Raw genomic sequence first — 14,551 nt, 5'->3', positions numbered from 1 at the left:
TGAAAAAGAAGTCTTAAAGCTCAACACTGAGAAAAGTTAGATAATAGCATCCTGTCCCATCCTGTCCCTTAGATAATAGCATCTGTTTGTCCCATGGCAAATAGATGGGGCAACAGTGGCTGACTTTATTTTTCTGGGCTCCAAAATCACAGCAGATGCTGATTGCAGCCATGAAATTGAAAGACGCTTACTCCTTGGAAGGAACCTTATGACCAACCTAGATAGTATATTGAAAAGCAGAGACCTTACTTTGCCAACAAGGTCCATCTCGTCAAGGCTATGGTTTTTCCAGTGGACATGTATGGATGTGAGGTTTGGAGTATAAAGAATGCTGAGCGCTGAAGGATTGATGCTTTTGAACTGTGGTGTTGGATAAGGCTCTTGAGAGTCCCTTGGACTGCGAGGAGATCTAAGCAGTCCATGTTAAAGGAGATCAGTCCAGGGTGTTCATTGGAAGGACTGATGTGAAGCTGAAAGTCCAATACTTTGGTCACCAGATGTGAAGAGCTGACTCATTGGAAACGACCCTGATGCTGTGAAAGACTGAGGGCAGGAGGAGAAGTGGACGACAGAGGGATGGTTGGGTGGCATCACCAACTAAATGAACATGGGTTTGGGCGGACTCCAGGAGTTGGTGATGGGAAGCCTGGCGTGCTGCGGTTCAAGGGGTCACAGAGAGTGGGACACGACTGGGCGACTGAACTGAACTGAATTTGCATTTTGGGAGCTTTCTCCAGGGTGTTTTGGGTACCTAGGGCCCTACAGGCTGTGGGTCTGACCATAATCTGGCCAGGAATGGGGCCCTGTTTCTGTGGGAGTGGCCCCTGGATCCTGGTTCCTGAGGATGACCACCTCTTGTCTTAGACTTTCCAGCAGAGCCCCAGAGAGTGACTGGACTAATTGGACAGGAAGAGGCGCATGCCCTGTATTCTTTTGCTCGGTGAGGGTATGGTGGACTGTATCTGGCCCGAGGCCAAGTTAACCACACGGTAGGCTTTCTCCGGAAAGTTTCCTTGTTCAGTGAGGAGGTGGGACTTGTGGCAAGGACACCTGAGCTGTAATAGTAGCTGGGGTAGTCTCAGGGTAAGGGCCATTCACTCAGATGCTCCGCCAGGGGACCTTGGGCAGTCAGGTTCCTGTGGTTTGGTCAGACGGCATGGGTCATGTATATCGGGAGCCCAGAGCCTATGTCAACCCCTCAGTGAACTTTTGCATGGTGTTGGAGGAAGGTGCCAGGCGTCATCCCCCATTTTGTGGGAGGGTGGGCGTTCAGGTCTCCATGGAGAAGACCTGCGTGTTCAGACACCAAGCCCTTTGCGCAGGGGCTCTGAGACACGGAAATACACGGAAAGAGTTCCAGAGGCACACCCAGAATCCTGAGAGCACATCCTCGTTGGTACACTGGAACACAAGTACTCAGACCCACACAAGTCCCCCGACACGCTTGCACACTCAGTCAGACATCCACAGTCACGTGAACCTTTCTGCCCTCATGCCAACACATAGGTATCCTGTCATACAGACGGATTTGGGAAGCAGGTAAGGACTTCGCTCAGGGAACCAAGGGCATCGATATTGCTTAGCGAGAAGCTTGGTACACATCTGAAGCCTGCCTGTGCTTTCTGTCCCCTTGTCAGGTGAAGTTGCCCGATATGACTGTCCGTCACCCAGGAGACGAAGCCCCACCAGTGAGGCAGTGACTCGAGGTGCAGGGGAGTCCGGCGAGAAGTGTGGTGGGCCCACGTTGCTGCCACTGCTTTTTGGATCACTGAGCACGGTACGCCTTCCCCTGCCCCAAGACGTGTCATGGATTTTGGCTTTCCTGGTACTGCCTGAGTGGCTGTATGTATGGCGGGACCGTTCCTCTTGCTGAGAAGCCTGGGGGCTCTGAGTTCCCCTGGCTGCTGGGGGCCTCCCAGGTCACTGGCTCCTCCTGGGAGCAGCCCTGCCTGCCCTGCGGAGGTGGGCAGCGAGCCAGCACGTGCTTGGATCGATGATGACACCCTCACATGCATTCCTTGGAAAATCTGAACAAAATGAGTGAGAACTCACTACCGTCTCCTCGTCGAAACTGAGGTCCAGCACGTTGCCTCCCTTGGGGTTAAGGGTGGGGCTGGTTAGCAGCGAGGGAGTCTCCAACTGTGTCACACACACACATCGAGGAACCAGGTCACCACCATTTGCGAGGCTCCTGTCTGAGGGTGGGCCGTGTATCGATGCTCGAGCGGCCTTTTGGAATGCAAGGGCCCTGTAAAGGCCCTGAGGAGCAGAAGAGGCATCTTGCTTGTCCAGTGGTGGTAGGTGTCCCAGTAGATCCTACCCTCAGACAGTTGAGCTCTTCACTCAGAAGTGTGTGTTTCCTCCCAGTTCATGCTGCGAGTGCCCGAATTGGGGCTCCAGTGATGTTGATTCTGAAGCAACGAAGCTTCTGTGGTTTGTGATTGGAGCCCCAGGTCAGATCTGAGGCCCTCGCCGTTGTGGCCCTTTGGGTTGCTGAGATTCCTGAGTGCCGTGTGGGCTGCAGTGGCTGCAGAGATGTAGGGGAACGGTGGCAGTGGTCAAAGTTAATAGGCCTCATTTCTGCCCTTGGTAGAATTGCAACTCCTCTCACATGCTTGAGTCTTGGAGGTGGCCATGGACTGTGCTGTGGTCCTAGGTCTGCACTTCTCCTTCAGGTTGGCCAGAGGCCCAGAGAAGAATGGTTGTGCAGGAGAGGAAAAATGCAGTGTGATTTCCTGGGATGATATGTCTGCTGAGACTGCAGTCACTTTTGTTCTGCTTTCAGTGATTCATACTGTGGTCCTCTTGGAGCTGCTCGTGGCTGGGTGCAGAGGACAGGGCATTGCTGGTGCTTGGGAGGCTCGGTGATAGTGACCGCTGTGGCCTTGGTGGCCTGATGCCAGAAAAAGGTCTTTCAAACTGGATCTTTGGTGCCTTGAAGAGTTGCAATAACGAGGCCTAGGAGCCAGCCCTGTGGGTGGTAATAAGGTATGTGCACATGCCCCTTGGCACCCCCTTTAGCCCTTGGGACTGGAATTTGCAAGGTTATGAGTTTGTGAAGAATGGGGCCAGCGAGACGGCGCGGATCCCACTCAGGTGTTCACCCCCCTGGCAGTGACATATCACCCTTGGAAGACCATGGTTGTGGTAGAGATCCGGCATTGGTTGGCATACCAAGGTTGCTTTGTGTAGTAGCCATTGACTCCCCTGACATGAAGGTGGGAAACCTGGCAAATCCAAGGTCTTCCCCTGCCTGTTTTTCTGGAGTCTTCCTGGAAGCAGCCTTAGTGATCTGTGAGCGCTTGGTGGTCTCGTGTTGTGGAGGTGAGCTGCCAGGTGGAATGGGGTGGTGTTGCCGTAATCAAAGCCACGTTTTTCCTGTGGGTCTTGGTGAGTGCTGATTGTCCCTGTGTGAGCAGAGCCCCTGGAGGTTACTGATGTGGGTGAGTCACCCTGGGGGGGCAGGATGAGTTCAGCTGGACCAAGTCTTGCTTTGTGGAGGTGATGGAATTCCAGTTGAGCTATCACAAATCCTGAAAGATGATGCTGTGAAAGTGCTGCACTCAATATGCCAGCAAATTTGGAAAACTCAACGGTGGCCACAAGAGAGGAAAAGGTCAGTTTTCATTCCAATCCCAAGGAAAGACAGTGCCAAAGAATGTTCAAACTACCGCACAGTTGCACGCATCTTGCACACTAGTAAAGTAATGCTCAAAATTCTCCAAGCCAGGCTTCAGCAGTACATGAACCGTGAACTTCCAGATGTTCAAGCTTCTTTTAGAAAAGGCAGAGGCACCAGAGGTCAAATTGCCAACATCTGCTGGATCATGGAGAAAGCAATAGAGTTCCAGAAAAACATCTGTTTCTGCTTTACTGACTATGCCCAAGCCTTTGACTGTGTGGATCACAATAAACTATGGAAAATTCTGAAAGAGATAGGAATACGAGACGACCTGACCTGCCTCTTGAGAAAACTGTATGCAGATCAGGAAGCAACAGTTAGAACTGGACATGGAACCACTGACTGGTTCCAAATAGCAAAGGAGCACGTGAATGCTGTTTATTGTCACCCGCTTATTTAACTTATTAACTCATGAGTGCATCATGAGAAACGCTGGGCTGGAGGAAGCTCAAGCTGGAATCAAGAGTGACGGGAGAAATATCAATAACCTCAGATATGCAGATGACACCACCCTTATGGCATAAAGTGAAGAAGAACTAAAGAGCCTCTTGATGAAAGTGAAAGAGGAGAGTGAAAAAGAGGTCTAAAAGCTCAACACTGAGAAAAGTTAGATAATAGCATCCTGTCCCATCCTGTCCCTTAGATAATAGCATCTGTTTGTCCCATGGCAAATAGATGGGGCAACAGTGGCTGACTTTATTTTTCTGGGCTCCAAAATCACAGCAGATGCTGATTGCAGCCATGAAATTGAAAGACGCTTACTCCTTGGAAGGAACCTTATGACCAACCTAGATAGTATATTGAAAAGCAGAGACCTTACTTTGCCAACAAGGTCCATCTCGTCAAGGCTATGGTTTTTCCAGTGGACATGTATGGATGTGAGGTTTGGAGTATAAAGAAGGCTGAGCGCTGAAGGATTGATGCTTTTGAACTGTGGTGTTGGATAAGGCTCTTGAGAGTCCCTTGGACTGCGAGGAGATCTAAGCAGTCCATGTTAAAGGAGATCAGTCCAGGGTGTTCATTGGAAGGACTGATGTGAAGCTGAAAGTCCAATACTTTGGTCACCAGATGTGAAGAGCTGACTCATTGGAAACGACCCTGATGCTGTGAAAGACTGAGGGCAGGAGGAGAAGGGGACGACAGAGGATGAGATGGTTGGGTGGCATCACCAACTAAATGGACATGGGTTTGGGCGGACTCCAGGAGTTGGTGATGGGAAGCCTGGCGTGCTGCGGTTCAAGGGGTCACAGAGAGTGGGACACGACTGGGCGACTGAACTGAACTGAATTTGCATTTTGGGAGCTTTCTCCAGGGTGTGGTGGGTACCCAGGGCCCTACAGGCTGTGGGTCTGATCATAATCTGGCCAGGAATGGGGCCCTGTTTCTGTGGGAGTGGCCCCTGCATCCTGGTACCTGAGGATGACCACCTCTTGTCTTAGACTTTCCAGCAGAGCCCCAGAGAGTGACTGGACTAATTGGACAGGAAGAGGTGCATGCCCTGTATTCTTTTGCTCGGTGAGGGTATGGTGGACTGTATCTGGCCCGAGGCCAAGTTAACCACACGGTAGGCTTTCTCCGGAAAGTTTCCTTGTTCAGGGAGGAGGTGGGACTTGTGGCAAGGACACCTGAGCTGTAATAGTAGCTGGGGTAGTCTCAGGGTAAGGGCCATTCACTCAGATGCTCCGCCAGGGGACCTTGGGCAGTCAGGTTCCTGTGGTTTGGTCAGACGGCATGGGTCATGTATATCGGGAGCCCAGAGCTTATGTCACCCCTCAGTGAACTTTTGCATGGTGTTGGAGGAAGGTGCCAGGCGTCATCCCCCATTTTGTGGGAGGGTGGGCGTTCAGGTCACCATGGAGAAGACCTGCGTGTTCAGACACCAAGCCCTTTGCGCAGGGGCTCTGAGACACGGAAATACACGGAAAGAGTTCCAGAGGCACACCCAGAATCCTGAGAGCACATCCTCGTTGGTACACTGGAACACAAGTACTCAGACCCACACAAGTCCCCCGACACGCTTGCACACTCAGTCAGACATCCACAGTCACGTGAACCTTTCTGCCCTCATGCCAACACATAGGTATCCTGTCATACAGAAGGATTTGGGAAGCAGGAAAGGCCTTGGCTCAGGGAACCAAGGGCATCGATATTGCTTAGCGAGAAGCTTGGTACACATCTGAAGCCTGCCTGTGCTTTCTGTCCCCTTGTCAGGTGAAGTTGCCCGATATGACTGTCCGTCACCCAGGAGACGAAGCCCCACCAGTGAGGCAGTGACTCGAGGTGCAGAGGAGTCCGGCGAGAAGTGTGGTGGGCCCACGTTGCTGCCACTGCTTTTTGGATCACTGAGCACGGTACGCCTTCCCCTGCCCCAAGACGTGTCATGGATTTTGGCTTTCCTGGTACTGCCTGAGTGGCTGTATGTATGGCGGGACCGTTCCTCTTGCTGAGAAGCCTGGGGGCTCTGAGTTCCCCTGGCTGCTGGGGGCCTCCCAGGTCACTGGCTCCTCCTAGGAGCGGACCTGCCTGTCCTGCGGAGGTGGGCAGCGAGCCAGCACGTGCTTGGATCGATGATGACACCCTCACATGCATTCCTTGGAAAATCTGAACAAAATGAGTGAGAACTCACTACCGTCTCCTCGTCGAAACTGAGGTCCAGCACGTTGCCTCCCTTGGGGTTAAGGGTGGGGCTGGTTAGCAGCGAGGGAGTCTCCAACTGTGTCACACACACACATCGAGGAACCAGGTCACCACCATTTGCGAGGCTCCTGTCTGAGGGTGGGCCGTGTATCGATGCTCGAGCGGCCTTTTGGAATGCAAGGTCCCTGTAAAGGCCCTGAGGAGCAGAAGAGGCATCTTGCTTGTCCAGTGGTGGTAGGTGTCCCAGTAGATCCTACCCTTTGACAGTTGAGCTCTTCATTCAGAAGTGTGTGTTTCCTCCCAGTTCATGCTGCGAGTGCCCGAATTGGGGCTCCAGTGATGTTGATTCTGAAGCAACGAAGCTTCTGTGGTTTGTGATTGGAGCCCCAGGTCAGATCTGAGGCCCTCGCCGTTGTGGCCCTTTGGGTTGCTGAGATTCCTGAGTGCCGTGTGGGCTGCAGTGGCTGCAGAGATGTAGGGGAACGGTGGCAGTGGTCAAAGTTAATAGGCCTCATTTCTGCCCTTGGTAGAATTGCAACTCCTCTCACATGCTTGAGTCTTGGAGGTGGCCATGGACTGTGCTGTGGTCCTAGGTCTGCACTTCTCCTTCAGGTTGGCCAGAGGCCCAGAGAAGAATGGTTGTGCAGGAGAGGAAAAATGCAGTGTGATTTCCTGGGATGATATGTCTGCTGAGACTGCAGTCACTTTTGTTCTGCTTTCAGTGATTCATACTGTGGTCCTCTTGGAGCTGCTCGTGGCTGGGTGCAGAGGACAGGGCATTGCTGGTGCTTGGGAGGCTCGGTGATAGTGACCGCTGTGGCCTTGGTGGCCTGATGCCAGAAAAAGGTCTTTCAAACTGGATCTTTGGTGCCTTGAAGAGTTGCAATAACGAGGCCTAGGAGCCAGCCCTGTGGGTGGTAATAAGGTATGTGCACATGCTCCTTGGCACCCCCTTTAGCCCTTGGGACTGGAATTTGCAAGGTTATGAGTTTGTGAAGAATGGGGCCAGCGAGAAGGCCCGGATCCCACTCAGGTGCTCACCCCCCTGGCAGTGACATATCAACCTCGGAAGACCATGGTTGTGGTAGAGATCTGGCATTGGTTGGCATACCAGGGTTGCTTCAGTGTAGTAGCCATCAACTCCCCTGACATGAAGGTGGGAAACCTGGCAAATCCAAGGTCTTCCCCTGCCTGTTTTTCTGGAGTCTTCCTGGAAGCAGCCTTAGTGATCTATGAGCGCTTGGTGGTCTCGCGTGGTGGAGATGAGCTGCCAGGTGGAATGGGGTGGTGTTGCCGTAATCAAAGCCACGTTTTTCCTGTGGTTCTTGGTGAGTGCTCATTGTCCCTGTGTGTGCAGAGCCCCTGGAGGTTACTGATGTGGGTGAGTCACCCTGGGGGTACAGGATGAGTTCAGCTGGACCAAGTCTTGCTTTGTGGAGGTGATGGAATTCCAGTTGAGCTATCACAAATCCTGAAAGATGATGCTGTGAAAGTGCTGCACTCAATATGCCAGCAAATTTGGAAGACTCAACGGTGGCCACAAGAGAGGAAAAGGTCAGTTTTCATTCCAATCCCAAGGAAAGACAGTGCCAAAGAATGTTCAAACTACCGCACAGTTGCACGCATCTTGCACACTAGTAAAGTAATGCTCAAAATTCTCCAAGCCAGGCTTCAGCAGTACATGAACCGTGAACTTCCAGATGTTCAAGCTTCTTTTAGAAAAGGCAGAGGCACCAGAGGTCAAATTGCCAACATCTGCTGGATCACGGAGAAAGCAATAGAGTTCCAGAAAAACATCTGTTTCTGCTTTACTGACTATGCCCAAGCCTTTGACTGTGTGGATCACAATAAACTATGGAAAATTCTGAAAGAGATAGGAATACGAGACGACCTGACCTGCCTCTTGAGAAAACTGTATGCAGATCAGGAAGCAACAGTTAGAACTGGACATGGAACCACTGACTGGTTCCAAATAGCAAAGGAGCACGTGAATGCTGTTTATTGTCACCCGCTTATTTAACTTATTAACTCATGAGTGCATCATGAGAAACGCTGGGCTGGAGGAAGCTCAAGCTGGAATCAAGAGTGACGGGAGAAATATCAATAACCTCAGATATGCAGATGACACCACCCTTATGGCATAAAGTGAAGAAGAACTAAAGAGCCTCTTGATGAAAGTGAAAGAGGAGAGTGAAAAAGAGGTCTAAAAGCTCAACACTGAGAAAAGTTAGATAATAGCATCCTGTCCCATCCTGTCCCTTAGATAATAGCATCTGTTTGTCCCATGGCAAATAGATGGGGCAACAGTGGCTGACTTTATTTTTCTGGGCTCCAAAATCACAGCAGATGCTGATTGCAGCCATGAAATTGAAAGACGCTTACTCCTTGGAAGGAACCTTATGACCAACCTAGATAGTATATTGAAAAGCAGAGACCTTACTTTGCCAACAAGGTCCATCTCGTCAAGGCTATGGTTTTTCCAGTGGACATGTATGGATGTGAGGTTTGGACTATAAAGAAGGCTGAGCGCTGAAGGATTGATGCTTTTGAACTGTGGTGTTGGATAAGGCTCTTGAGAGTCCCTTGGACTGCGAGGAGATCTAAGCAGTCCATGTTAAAGGAGATCAGTCCAGGGTGTTCATTGGAAGGACTGATGTGAAGCTGAAAGTCCAATACTTTGGTCACCAGATGTGAAGAGCTGACTCATTGGAAACGACCCTGATGCTGTGAAAGACTGAGGGCAGGAGGAGAAGGGGACGACAGAGGATGAGATGGTTGGGTGGCATCACCAACTAAATGGACATGGGTTTGGGCGGACTCCAGGAGTTGGTGATGGGAAGCCTGGCGTGCTGCGGTTCAAGGGGTCACAGAGAGTGGGACACGACTGGGCGACTGAACTGAACTGAATTTGCATTTTGGGAGCTTTCTCCAGGGTGTGGTGGGTACCCAGGGCCCTACAGGCTGTGGGTCTGATCATAATCTGGCCAGGAATGGGGCCCTGTTTCTGTGGGAGTGGCCCCTGCATCCTGGTACCTGAGGATGACCACCTCTTGTCTTAGACTTTCCAGCAGAGCCCCAGAGAGTGACTGGACTAATTGGACAGGAAGAGGTGCATGCCCTGTATTCTTTTGCTCGGTGAGGGTATGGTGGACTGTATCTGGCCCGAGGCCAAGTTAACCACACGGTAGGCTTTCTCCGGAAAGTTTCCTTGTTCAGGGAGGAGGTGGGACTTGTGGCAAGGACACCTGAGCTGTAATAGTAGCTGGGGTAGTCTCAGGGTAAGGGCCATTCACTCAGATGCTCCGCCAGGGGACCTTGGGCAGTCAGGTTCCTGTGGTTTGGTCAGACGGCATGGGTCATGTATATCGGGAGCCCAGAGCTTATGTCACCCCTCAGTGAACTTTTGCATGGTGTTGGAGGAAGGTGCCAGGCGTCATCCCCCATTTTGTGGGAGGGTGGGCGTTCAGGTCACCATGGAGAAGACCTGCGTGTTCAGACACCAAGCCCTTTGCGCAGGGGCTCTGAGACACGGAAATACACGGAAAGAGTTCCAGAGGCACACCCAGAATCCTGAGAGCACATCCTCGTTGGTACACTGGAACACAAGTACTCAGACCCACACAAGTCCCCCGACACGCTTGCACACTCAGTCAGACATCCACAGTCACGTGAACCTTTCTGCCCTCATGCCAACACATAGGTATCCTGTCATACAGAAGGATTTGGGAAGCAGGAAAGGCCTTGGCTCAGGGAACCAAGGGCATCGATATTGCTTAGCGAGAAGCTTGGTACACATCTGAAGCCTGCCTGTGCTTTCTGTCCCCTTGTCAGGTGAAGTTGCCCGATATGACTGTCCGTCACCCAGGAGACGAAGCCCCACCAGTGAGGCAGTGACTCGAGGTGCAGAGGAGTCCGGCGAGAAGTGTGGTGGGCCCACGTTGCTGCCACTGCTTTTTGGATCACTGAGCACGGTACGCCTTCCCCTGCCCCAAGACGTGTCATGGATTTTGGCTTTCCTGGTACTGCCTGAGTGGCTGTATGTATGGCGGGACCGTTCCTCTTGCTGAGAAGCCTGGGGGCTCTGAGTTCCCCTGGCTGCTGGGGGCCTCCCAGGTCACTGGCTCCTCCTAGGAGCGGACCTGCCTGTCCTGCGGAGGTGGGCAGCGAGCCAGCACGTGCTTGGATCGATGATGACACCCTCACATGCATTCCTTGGAAAATCTGAACAAAATGAGTGAGAACTCACTACCGTCTCCTCGTCGAAACTGAGGTCCAGCACGTTGCCTCCCTTGGGGTTAAGGGTGGGGCTGGTTAGCAGCGAGGGAGTCTCCAACTGTGTCACACACACACATCGAGGAACCAGGTCACCACCATTTGCGAGGCTCCTGTCTGAGGGTGGGCCGTGTATCGATGCTCGAGCGGCCTTTTGGAATGCAAGGTCCCTGTAAAGGCCCTGAGGAGCAGAAGAGGCATCTTGCTTGTCCAGTGGTGGTAGGTGTCCCAGTAGATCCTACCCTTTGACAGTTGAGCTCTTCATTCAGAAGTGTGTGTTTCCTCCCAGTTCATGCTGCGAGTGCCCGAATTGGGGCTCCAGTGATGTTGATTCTGAAGCAACGAAGCTTCTGTGGTTTGTGATTGGAGCCCCAGGTCAGATCTGAGGCCCTCGCCGTTGTGGCCCTTTGGGTTGCTGAGATTCCTGAGTGCCGTGTGGGCTGCAGTGGCTGCAGAGATGTAGGGGAACGGTGGCAGTGGTCAAAGTTAATAGGCCTCATTTCTGCCCTTGGTAGAATTGCAACTCCTCTCACATGCTTGAGTCTTGGAGGTGGCCATGGACTGTGCTGTGGTCCTAGGTCTGCACTTCTCCTTCAGGTTGGCCAGAGGCCCAGAGAAGAATGGTTGTGCAGGAGAGGAAAAATGCAGTGTGATTTCCTGGGATGATATGTCTGCTGAGACTGCAGTCACTTTTGTTCTGCTTTCAGTGATTCATACTGTGGTCCTCTTGGAGCTGCTCGTGGCTGGGTGCAGAGGACAGGGCATTGCTGGTGCTTGGGAGGCTCGGTGATAGTGACCGCTGTGGCCTTGGTGGCCTGATGCCAGAAAAAGGTCTTTCAAACTGGATCTTTGGTGCCTTGAAGAGTTGCAATAACGAGGCCTAGGAGCCAGCCCTGTGGGTGGTAATAAGGTATGTGCACATGCTCCTTGGCACCCCCTTTAGCCCTTGGGACTGGAATTTGCAAGGTTATGAGTTTGTGAAGAATGGGGCCAGCGAGAAGGCCCGGATCCCACTCAGGTGCTCACCCCCCTGGCAGTGACATATCAACCTCGGAAGACCATGGTTGTGGTAGAGATCTGGCATTGGTTGGCATACCAGGGTTGCTTCAGTGTAGTAGCCATCAACTCCCCTGACATGAAGGTGGGAAACCTGGCAAATCCAAGGTCTTCCCCTGCCTGTTTTTCTGGAGTCTTCCTGGAAGCAGCCTTAGTGATCTATGAGCGCTTGGTGGTCTCGCGTGGTGGAGATGAGCTGCCAGGTGGAATGGGGTGGTGTTGCCGTAATCAAAGCCACGTTTTTCCTGTGGTTCTTGGTGAGTGCTCATTGTCCCTGTGTGTGCAGAGCCCCTGGAGGTTACTGATGTGGGTGAGTCACCCTGGGGGTACAGGATGAGTTCAGCTGGACCAAGTCTTGCTTTGTGGAGGTGATGGAATTCCAGTTGAGCTATCACAAATCCTGAAAGATGATGCTGTGAAAGTGCTGCACTCAATATGCCAGCAAATTTGGAAGACTCAACGGTGGCCACAAGAGAGGAAAAGGTCAGTTTTCATTCCAATCCCAAGGAAAGACAGTGCCAAAGAATGTTCAAACTACCGCACAGTTGCACGCATCTTGCACACTAGTAAAGTAATGCTCAAAATTCTCCAAGCCAGGCTTCAGCAGTACATGAACCGTGAACTTCCAGATGTTCAAGCTTCTTTTAGAAAAGGCAGAGGCACCAGAGGTCAAATTGCCAACATCTGCTGGATCACGGAGAAAGCAATAGAGTTCCAGAAAAACATCTGTTTCTGCTTTACTGACTATGCCCAAGCCTTTGACTGTGTGGATCACAATAAACTATGGAAAATTCTGAAAGAGATAGGAATACCAGACGACCTGACCTGCCTCTTGAGAAAACTGTATGCAGATCAGGAAGCAACAGTTAGAACTGGACATGGAACCACTGACTGGTTCCAAATAGCAAAGGAGCACGTGAATGCTGTTTATTGTCACCCGCTTATTTAACTTATTAACTCATGAGTGCATCATGAGAAACGCTGGGCTGGAGGAAGCTCAAGCTGGAATCAAGAGTGACGGGAGAAATATCAATAACCTCAGATATGCAGATGACACCACCCTTATGGCATAAAGTGAAGAAGAACTAAAGAGCCTCTTGATGAAAGTGAAAGAGGAGAGTGAAAAAGAAGTCTTAAAGCTCAACACTGAGAAAAGTTAGATAATAGCATCCTGTCCCATCCTGTCCCTTAGATAATAGCATCTGTTTGTCCCATGGCAAATAGATGGGGCAACAGTGGCTGACTTTATTTTTCTGGGCTCCAAAATCACAGCAGATGCTGATTGCAGCCATGAAATTGAAAGACGCTTACTCCTTGGAAGGAACCTTATGACCAACCTAGATAGTATATTGAAAAGCAGAGACCTTACTTTGCCAACAAGGTCCATCTCGTCAAGGCTATGGTTTTTCCAGTGGACATGTATGGATGTGAGGTTTGGACTATAAAGAAGGCTGAGCGCTGAAGGATTGATGCTTTTGAACTGTGGTGTTGGATAAGGCTCTTGAGAGTCCCTTGGACTGCAAGGAGATCTAAGCAGTCCATGTTAAGGGAGATCAGTCCAGGGTGTTCATTGGAAGCACTGATGTGAAGCTGAAAGTCCAATACTTTGGTCACCAGATGTGAAGAGCTGACTCATTGGAAACGACCCTGATGCTGTGAAAGACTGAGGGCAGGAGGAGAAGGGGACGACAGAGGATGAGATGGTTGGGTGGCATCACCAACTAAATGGACATGGGTTTGGGCGGACTCCAGGAGTTGGTGATGGGAAGCCTGGCGTGCTGCGGTTCAAGGGGTCACAGAGAGTGGGACACGACTGGGCGACTGAACTGAACTGAATTTGCATTTTGGGAGCTTTCTCCAGGGTGTGGTGGGTACCCAGGGCCCTACAGGCTGTGGGTCTGACCATAATCTGGCCAGGAATGGGGCCCTGTTTCTGTGGGAGTGGCCCCTGGATCCTGGTACCTGAGGATGACCACCTCTTGTCTTAGACTTTCCAGCAGAGCCCCAGAGAGTGACTGGACTAATTGGACAGGAAGAGGCGCATGCCCTGTATTCTTTTGCTCGGTGAGGGTATGGTGGACTGTATCTGGCCCGAGGCCAAGTTAACCACACGGTAGGCTTTCTCTGGAAAGTTTCCTTGTTCAGGGAGGAGGTGGGACTTGTGGCAAGGACACCTGAGCTGTAATAGTAGCTGGGGTAGTCTCAGGGTAAGGGCCATTCACTCAGATGCTCCGCCAGGGGACCTTGGGCAGTCAGGTTCCTGTGGTTTGGTCAGACGGCATGGGTCATGTATATCGGGAGCCCAGAGCTTATGTCACCCCTCAGTGAACTTTTGCATGGTGTTGGAGGAAGGTGCCAGGCGTCATCCCCCATTTTGTGGGAGGGTGGGCGTTCAGGTCTCCATGGAGAAGACCTGCGTGTTCAGACACCAAGCCCTTTGCGCAGGGGCTCTGAGACACGGAAATACACGGAAAGAGTTCCAGAGGCACACCCAGAATCCTGAGAGCACATCCTCGTTGGTACACTGGAACACAAGTACTCAGACCCACACAAGTCCCCCGACACGCTTGCACACTCAGTCAGACATCCACAGTCACGTGAACCTTTCTGCCCTCATGCCAACACATAGGTATCCTGTCATACAGAAGGATTTGGGAAGCAGGAAAGGCCTTCGCTCAGGGAACCAAGGGCATCGATATTGCTTAGCGAGAAGCTTGGTACACATCTGAAGCCTGCCTGTGCTTTCTGTCCCCTTGTCAGGTGAAGTTGCCCGATATGACTGTCCGTCACCCAGGAGACGAATCCCCACCAGTGAGGCAGTGACTCGAGGTGCAGAGGAGTCCGGCGAGAAGTGTGGTGGGCCCAGGTTGCTGCCACTGCTTTTTGGATCACTGAGCACGGTAC

At 51.7% G+C, this 14,551-nt stretch overlaps 1 protein-coding gene and 3 non-coding genes across 38 annotated transcripts in view; all 4 read left to right on the top strand.

Moving 5' to 3' along the window:
• The window catches only part of LOC129550201 (uncharacterized), a 137,260-nt gene that overhangs the window by 54,649 nt on the left and 68,060 nt on the right, over nucleotides 1-14,551 (top strand). For 31 of the 35 annotated variants that reach the window (XR_016035685.1, XR_016035684.1, XR_016035683.1 and 28 more), the window contains 7 exons: nucleotides 1,638-1,777; nucleotides 2,786-2,988; nucleotides 5,894-6,033; nucleotides 7,042-7,244; nucleotides 10,151-10,290; nucleotides 11,299-11,501; nucleotides 14,408-14,547. The exons of 1 other annotated variant lie outside the window; for it this stretch is intronic. The gene's annotated coding sequence lies outside the window, so the exon portion shown is untranslated. 3 more of the 35 variants (XM_088829744.1, XM_088829753.1, XM_088829755.1) reach the window with 3 other exon arrangements.
• LOC129550748 (small nucleolar RNA SNORD116) lies at nucleotides 1,988-2,080 on the top strand. Its single transcript, XR_008684888.1, has one exon. It is a non-coding gene; the product is annotated as a small nucleolar RNA SNORD116 (small nucleolar RNA).
• LOC129550759 (small nucleolar RNA SNORD116) lies at nucleotides 6,244-6,336 on the top strand. The gene has a single exon (XR_008684898.2). It is a non-coding gene; the product is annotated as a small nucleolar RNA SNORD116 (small nucleolar RNA).
• On the top strand, nucleotides 10,501-10,593 carry LOC129550749 (small nucleolar RNA SNORD116). Its single transcript, XR_008684889.1, has one exon. It is a non-coding gene; the product is annotated as a small nucleolar RNA SNORD116 (small nucleolar RNA).

This window comes from Moschus berezovskii, chromosome 21, assembly GCF_049115385.1.
Source record: "Moschus berezovskii isolate FMDL1 chromosome 21, NW_MosBer_1.0, whole genome shotgun sequence".
In the NCBI taxonomy this organism is placed as follows: Eukaryota; Metazoa; Chordata; class Mammalia; order Artiodactyla; family Moschidae; genus Moschus; species Moschus berezovskii.
The sequence above is the reverse complement of the archived record's forward strand: the minus strand, read 5'-3'. Positions and strand labels throughout refer to the sequence as shown.